Source organism: Cannabis sativa, chromosome 6 (genome assembly GCF_029168945.1).
Source record: "Cannabis sativa cultivar Pink pepper isolate KNU-18-1 chromosome 6, ASM2916894v1, whole genome shotgun sequence".
In the NCBI taxonomy this organism is placed as follows: domain Eukaryota; kingdom Viridiplantae; phylum Streptophyta; class Magnoliopsida; order Rosales; family Cannabaceae; genus Cannabis; species Cannabis sativa.
This window is the reverse complement of record NC_083606.1, coordinates 26,490,408-26,498,335: the sequence shown is the minus strand read 5'-3', so window position 1 is coordinate 26,498,335 and position 7,928 is coordinate 26,490,408.

Below are 7,928 nucleotides of genomic sequence, written 5' to 3'. Positions count from 1 at the left end.
CCTTACATTGGGTGCAGCGGAATTAAATGACTCCTTCCGTTCAGATCTCTAACCCTTGTATCCTTTCTGTAGCAGAGTATTATCAAGATCTGAACCTGGATCTCTTTCTCTGAATCCTTGATGCTGAATCTCCTTTGCTGATGATCTTTCTTCACGATCTTCCTCACTATGATTGAGGTATTGCTTGCTGTGTGTGGGCACTACTCTAATCACTAGGGTAAGTTCGAAAATCAAAGGAAGAAGAGAGAGAGAGTGAGTGGCAGCTAGGGAAGAGAGATAGGAGGCTCAGTTTTTTCTGATTCAGAAAGTGTAAAGTGTAATTTTCCTTAAGCCTTCACTATCTATTTATAGCATTCCACTAGGGTTAGGTTTGAATTATTTGGCATTAAAATAATGAAAATATCAACTTAAAAAGCCTACAAAGGTGGCCGGCCATGGCTTAGTGGACTGGGCCTTGCTTTTTGCAATTTTACAATTTTAACACCTTTTGTATCTGATTTTCTCAAAAATGCCAATTTCCTAATTCAACCATTTAAATGTCAATTCTAACTATTTAATAACTATAAATAATTATTAAATAATATTGTCATTTATCATATTTATTAATTGAACCATACAAAGTATCATAATTAACAAATATGCCCCTATTAACTCTTTCTTTACAATTTCGCCCTTACTTAGTGAAAATTTCACAAATAGACATAGTCTAATTTGTGAATTATAATTGATTAATCAAAACCAATTACATGAGTCTTACAAACAATATTGTCTCAACTAGTGCAGAGACCATGGGTCTATATAACCGAGCTTCCAATAAGTAGATCAAGAATTTAGCACTAAAATTCACTAACTTACTAATTCTTCGTTGAATCCACGCATAGAACTTAGAATTGCACTCTCAGTATATAGAATGCTCTATATGTTCCACCATATAGACACATCATTAGTTATCCATTGTTATAATCCTAATTTGATCAATGATCCTCTATATGAATGATCTACACTGTAAAGGGATTAGATTACCGTAATACCCTACTATGTATTTTATCCTTAAAACACTTGACCCCGTATAAATGATATTTCAGCTTATGTGAAATGAGATCTCCACCATTTATTTTCGTTTGGTCAAGCTCGAAGGAGATCATCCTTTACTTACTAGTCGCCAGATAGAAGCTATAGATTCCATGTTTATGCTAGCGCTCCCACTCAATTGCACTACTGTGTTCCCAAAAAGTACGTATCACCCTGACCTAAAAGTAGGCTTAAATAACAATTCAAGGAACACGAATAGCCTCTTGAGATTGAGCCTAATCATAACAGGATTAAGATCATTTGATCTAGGATCAACTTGGCGATATTGACTTGAATAGATTTTACAGTTAGTTTAATTAAATCTAAGTCAAAGTTCAATATCGGTCCCTCCCGATGCATACTCCATGCATCCAACCTGAGCTTTACTTTAACCAATGTTCTGGAAAGAACATAGTATTTCTCCAAATACAAGTAAACTCTTGTTGTAGATTATCATATCAGTAAAACCCTGTGTTTGATAAATCTAAGAAACTTTATTCACATAGTCATGTTTACTTTCCAATGTGATGACAGCACAATAAACATGATCAAGTATGTGAAAAGGGTTTAAGATGAATTTATAAATCAAATAGACAAGCAATTGATAAAGTGAACCAAAACATACACAAATGAATGAAAAATACTTCTGTTTCTTTATTGATGTTGAATAAAATAGATTACATTGAAATGGAGTTTTATTTAGGGCATAAAACCTAACACTTGCGTGTCCGTCAACTCTGTGTACTGGGTATATTGGGGAGTATACCCCCTTTTTTGGCGCTTGTCCTCCGTCCGGTTGCTACCTTTTGAGGACCTCTTGCTCTGAAAGCTTTGGGGAGGTCCGGTTAGGCTCGCAGCAGGAGCGGAGTGAGATGGGATTTGTCCACTCATCCTTGAGGGGTTCCCGTAATGCGAAGATGCGGGAGCCAAGGTTGGGCTCTGATTGTATCCTGGGGTAGCAGAGAACTTTATGGCGCTCATTTGTGGATTAACTTGAGGTAGGGTTCCTGAGAGTTGAACTCCGGGTACATATCCTGCCATTCCAGTTGGATAGTATCCTCCGTAAGCCACTATTTGGGCTTCTTCCAAGTTGATGTACTTTTGAACCCTCTTCTGAAAATCCTGGAGGTTAGCAGCTCCTTGTCACAATTCGTTCCAGAATGGGGTTCCTGTACGGATTCCGGCTTGAAGAAGTGCAAGATGTTGTATGTCATCAACTTTCTTGGTTTTCGAGGCTTCTTCCTTGAACCTCTTTATAAAATTATTCAAGGTCTCTATGGGTAGTTCCTTGATGTTAGTCAGGGCGCTAACTTCGAAATTAATCTTTCTCGCTGCGACAAACTGTCTCCGGAAACTAACTTGGAACTTGTTCCAGCAATCCACAGATCTTGGTTCCAACTTTTTAAACCATTCCTCCGCGGCACCGCTCAATGTTAGTAGAAAGCATAAACATTTGGCGTCATTACTGACCCTCATAACTGTCATTACTCAGTTGAATTGAGACAAATGATCGCTGGGGTCTGAGTCCCTGGTGTAAGCTTCCATCTCGGGCATCTTAAAATTTTTGGGGAGCTCCGCCTCCAAAATGCGCCGGGCGCATGGCTCCCGGTCCTCACAGACGAAGTCTGAGTCATCCCTTTTTTGTCTTTGGGAGACCCGAGCGATGTCTTTCGCAGTGTCGCCAACTCTGCCAAAATTCCTTCGTTCAGCGTTCCTGCGGAGACCGTTGGTATATGTTTCTTTTTGTCCAGGTGATTCCGCAAGTCACTGTGCTTTTCGTTGATTTGGTGTCTTAAATCAATCAGAGGGTATCTTCAGTTCCCTCTTCCTCTTTCCCCGGGTTCCTGATGCACAGAAACGCTCTTTCGGTCCTCTCGATCCTGAGGGCCAAGACTCCCTTTTTGGAGTTTGCCCCTTTGCGGACCTTTCCCTTTCGGGAAATCTGAGCAAACCTTTCACGGATCCTGCACCTTTTTCTTTCTCCCTGGGATGGAAGTGGCATTTTTCCGTTGATTTTCTTCAGAGGGATACCGTATAGGACTTGGTTCCCTAGACTTGTGTTTCTGAGTGCTTGTAGAGGACTCTTCCAGTGTTTCCTCGAATCCTGCTGGGATGGCCTTAGGGTGTATGTGAATCCCTGCTGTCTCCATGGCTTTCTGCATGGCGACCATCACCTCTTGCATCTTTTTATTTTGTTCTTTTTCGGCTGCGATCTCAGCTTCATGATCAGTAGTCTTTTGCCTTAAGAGCAGCAACTCGGTGTAACTGCCTTCGTCGTAGGCATTATATTCGTCAAAGTTTTCCTCGTACTCGTCATCGTTGGCCTCCTCTCGTTCCTCAGAATCCACGTTGACTCTTGAGGTCACTTCCTCGTCCTCTAGATTTTGAGCATCTTGAGGAGGGCGGGACTGACGTGTGTTGTGAGTTTCCACCATTGTTGCTTCAGTTTATAAGGTTGTTGTCTGTTCGAAGACGCATCCTTCAGCTCTCAATGAAAGCACCAAAATGTTGACTGAGGTTTTCGGCAACCAATTAAATAATATATAAGAAAAGTTGTAGGAAGTTTAATGCATGAAATTTTTACGTGGTTGGGGCATTAACGAGCCTTAGTCCACGAGTCTTTGTTATTAATGAGAGTATTTATTAGAAAGAATGTTCTTGGTGAACTTCACTCCTGTTTTCTCTCTTATATTCCTTTTTCACCCAGAAATTCCCGACCCCTTTCTCAGTATGTTTGTGGGGTATTTATAATATTTTTCTGGGGTGATCCCTAGGAATGAACCACTTGTCTTTCTGTGCAGGCTTAATAGAGGCACATATTCCGAACAGATACAAAATAAGAAATACATGACCTATACCGTAGGTATCTTAGGGGTTAGGTGGATATAATCTTTTATTCCCTCTTGATTGATGTGATTGCTCATAAAGTAACCGTCACTAGCCCTATTAATCATAGCGTAATAGCTGAAAAAGAGGGGTTATGTCATCTGTCATATCGTTTATGGTGGTTTCAATACGTCTTCCCCCATGCGGCATTAAATGTGAGGTGATCGTTCAATAGAGTCCAGTACCTCCTTGAACTGCCTTAGTATGTCTCTGGCCTCCGGGAGCATAAAGATCCTTCTCATGTCTCCTCCGGGAGACACCTTCCCAGAGACACTCCTCTGTTGTCTAATACTTAGTTGATTTCTTTAAGAGCTTGCCCTCTCAGCTCCACGTGTCATCCTTATCCAGGCCCACGTATTTTGGGCAAAATCAAGGGCAACATGTAGCATGCCAATAAAATTATATACATACATTAAAATATTTTTATTATGCTAATAAAATTATATACCACTATTATACATATCAAAATAAAAAATAAATATCATCTAAGAATTATAATATAATATACAACAAAATAGAAATATATTGTACAACAAAATCTATATACCAACCCACAACCACTCATAAAAAATTAAAAAAAAATCAACATAACTTTTAAATAAAAAAAGATTTTAACAAAACTAATATAGATATAACATAATCTTTAAATAATTTGCTTCTAATTCTAAAAAAATAAAAAGAAAAAAAAAACATTAATGATTTTTTTTATGTGACAAAAGCAATATAAATAGGGTAAATGGCGGCAAAACCCCCAATACTTTCGTTTTGGTTTTACTAAACCCCCACAACCTAAATTTCTGCGGGTAAACCCCCAAGACCACTATTCTGTTAGCAATTTACCCTTTCCGTCCAAATTTAGCTATTAAGTGCCAGGTTGGCTTGTCCACATGGACTCAATATACATGTGGCACAATTTTATTGGTCCACGTAAATAATTATATTAAAAAAATTTAAAAATTAAAATAAAATTAATTTAAAATTAAAAAAAATTATAAATATTTTTTTCTTTTTTTTTCTTTCTTTTTCTTTCTTTCTCTCTTTCTCTCTCTCTCTCTCTCTCTCTCTCTCTCTCTCTCTCTCTCTCTCTCTCTCTCTCTCTCTCTCTCTCTCTCTCTCTCTCTCTCTCTCTCTCTCTCTCTCTCTCTCTCTCTCTCTCTCTCTCTCTCTCTCTCTCTCTCTCTCTCTCTCTCTCTCTCTCTCTCTCTCTCTCTCTCTCTCTCTCTCTCTCTCTCTCTCTCTCTCTCTCTCTCTCTCTCTCTCTCTCTCTCTCTCTCTCTCTCTCTCGTTCTCTCTCTCTCTCTCTCTCTCTCTCTCTCTCTCTCTCTCTCTCTCTCTTGATGCAGGTATGAGGTACACCCATGGTCGGCGCCGCCGCGATGACCACTTGCCAGGCGCACGGCGTTGCTGAAGCTTCCTCGACCCAGGTAAGCTTCCCCGAGCCCTCTTCTCTCTCTCTCTCTCTCTCTCTCTCTCTCTCTCTCTCTCTCTCTCTCTCTCTCTCTCTCTCTCTCTCTCTCTCTCTCTCTCTCTCTCTCTCTCTCTCTCTCTCTCTCTCTCTCTCTCTCTCTCTCTCTCTCTCTCTCTCTCTCTCTCTCTCTCTCTCTCTCTCTCTCTCGATGATGCAGAATAGTCCAGTTGCCGTCGACGAGGACCACCGAGCCGTCCCTTGACAAGGACCACTGAGCCGGCCACGAGGACCCCAACCTAGGTATCGATCACCGATACCTCTTTCTCTCTCATTTAGGGTTTTTCATAATTTTTCTTTGCAATAGATCTGTGTATAAATGTTTTGGGTATTATTGTGATTTTTATTTTTCAGATCTCTCTCTCTCTCTCTCTCTCTCTCTCTCTCTCTCTCTCTCTCTCTCTCTCTCTCTCTCTCTCTCTCTCTCTCTCTCTCTCTCTCTCTCTCTCTCTCTCTCTCTCTCTCTCTCTCTCTCTCTCTCTCTCTCTCTCTCTCTCTCTCTCTCTCTCTCTCTCTCTCTCTCTCTCTCTCTCTTGATGCAGGTATGAGGTACACCCATGGTCGGCGCCGCCGCGATGACCACTTGCCAGGCGCACGGCGTTGCCGAAGCTTCCTCGACCCGGAGTAAGCTTCCCGAGCCCTCTTCTCTTTCTCTCTCTCTCTCTCTCTCTCTCTCTCTCTCTCTCTCTCGATGATGATGATGATGATGCAGAATAGTCCAGTTGCCGTCGACGAGGACCACCGAGCCGTCCCTTGACAAGGACCACCGAGCCGCCACGAGGACCCCAACCTAGGTATCGATCACCGATACCTCTTTCTCTCTCATTTAGGGTTTTTCATAATTTTTCTTTGCAATAGATCTGTGTATAAATGTTTTGGGTATTATTGTGATTTTTATTTTTCAGATCTCTCTATCTCTCTCTCTCTCTCTCTCTCTCTCTCTCTCTCTCTCTCTCTCTCTCTCTCTCTCTCTCTCTCTCTCTCTCTCTCTCTCTCTCTCTCTCTCTCTCTCTCTCTCTCTCTCTCTCTCTCTCTCTCTCTCTCTCTCTCTCTCTCTCTCTCTCTCTCTCTCTCTCTCTCTCTCTCTCTCTCTCTCTCTTGATGCAGGTATGAGGTACACCCATGGTCGGCGCCGCCGCGATGACCACTTGCCAGGCGCACGGCGTTGCTGAAGCTTCCTCGACCCAGGTAAGCTTCCCCGAGCCCTCTTCTCTCTCTCTCTCTCTCTCTCTCTCTCTCTCTCTCTCTCTCTCTCTCTCTCTCTCTCTCTCTCTCTCTCTCTCTCTCTCTCTCTCTCTCTCTCTCTCTCTCTCTCTCTCTCTCTCTCTCTCTCTCTCTCTCTCTCTCTCTCTCTCTCTCTCTCTCTCTCTCTCTCTCTCTCGATGATGCAGAATAGTCCAGTTGCCGTCGACGAGGACCACCGAGCCGTCCCTTGACAAGGACCACTGAGCCGGCCACGAGGACCCCAACCTAGGTATCGATCACCGATACCTCTTTCTCTCTCATTTAGGGTTTTTCATAATTTTTCTTTGCAATAGATCTGTGTATAAATGTTTTGGGTATTATTGTGATTTTTATTTTTCAGATCTCTCTCTCTCTCTCTCTCTCTCTCTCTCTCTCTCTCTCTCTCTCTCTCTCTCTCTCTCTCTCTCTCTCTCTTGATGCAGGTATGAGGTACACCCATGGTCGGCGCCGCCGCGATGACCACTTGCCAGGCGCACGGCGTTGCTGAAGCTTCCTCGACCCAGGTAAGCTTCCCCGAGCCCTCTTCTCTTTCTCTCTCTCTCTCTCTCTCTCTCTCTCTCTCTCTCTCGATGATGATGATGATGATGCAGAATAGTCCAGTTGCCGTCGACGAGGACCACCGAGCCGTCCCTTGACAAGGACCACTAAGCCGGCCACGAGGACCCCAACCTAGGTATCGATCACCGATACCTCTTTCTCTCTCATTTAGGGTTTTTCATAATTTTTCTTTGCAATAGATCTGTGTATAAATGTTTTGGGTATTATTGTGATTTTTATTTTTCGCATCTCTCTCTCTCTCTCTCTCTCTCTCTCTCTCTCTCTCTCTCTCTCTCTCTCTCTCTCTCTCTCTCTCTCTCTCTCTCTCTCTCTCTCTCTCTCTCTCTCTCTCTCTCTCTCTCTCTCTCTCTCTCTCTCTCTCTCTCTCTCTCTCTCTCTCTCTCTCTCTCTCTCTCTCTCTCTCTCTCTCTCTCTCTCTCTCTCTCTCTCTCTCTCTCTCTTGATGCAGGTATGAGGTACACCCATGGTCGGCGCCGCCGCGATGACCACTTGCCAGGCGCACGGCGTTGCTGAAGCTTCCTCGACCCAGGTAAGCTTCCCCGAGCCCTCTTCTCTCTCTCTCTCTCTCTCTCTCTCTCTCTCTCTCTCTCTCTCTCTCTCTCTCTCTCTCTCTCTCTCTCTCTCTCTCTCTCTCTCTCTCTCTCTCTCTCTCTCTCTCTCTCTCTCTCTCTCTCTCTCTCTCTCTCTCTCTCTCTCTCTCTCT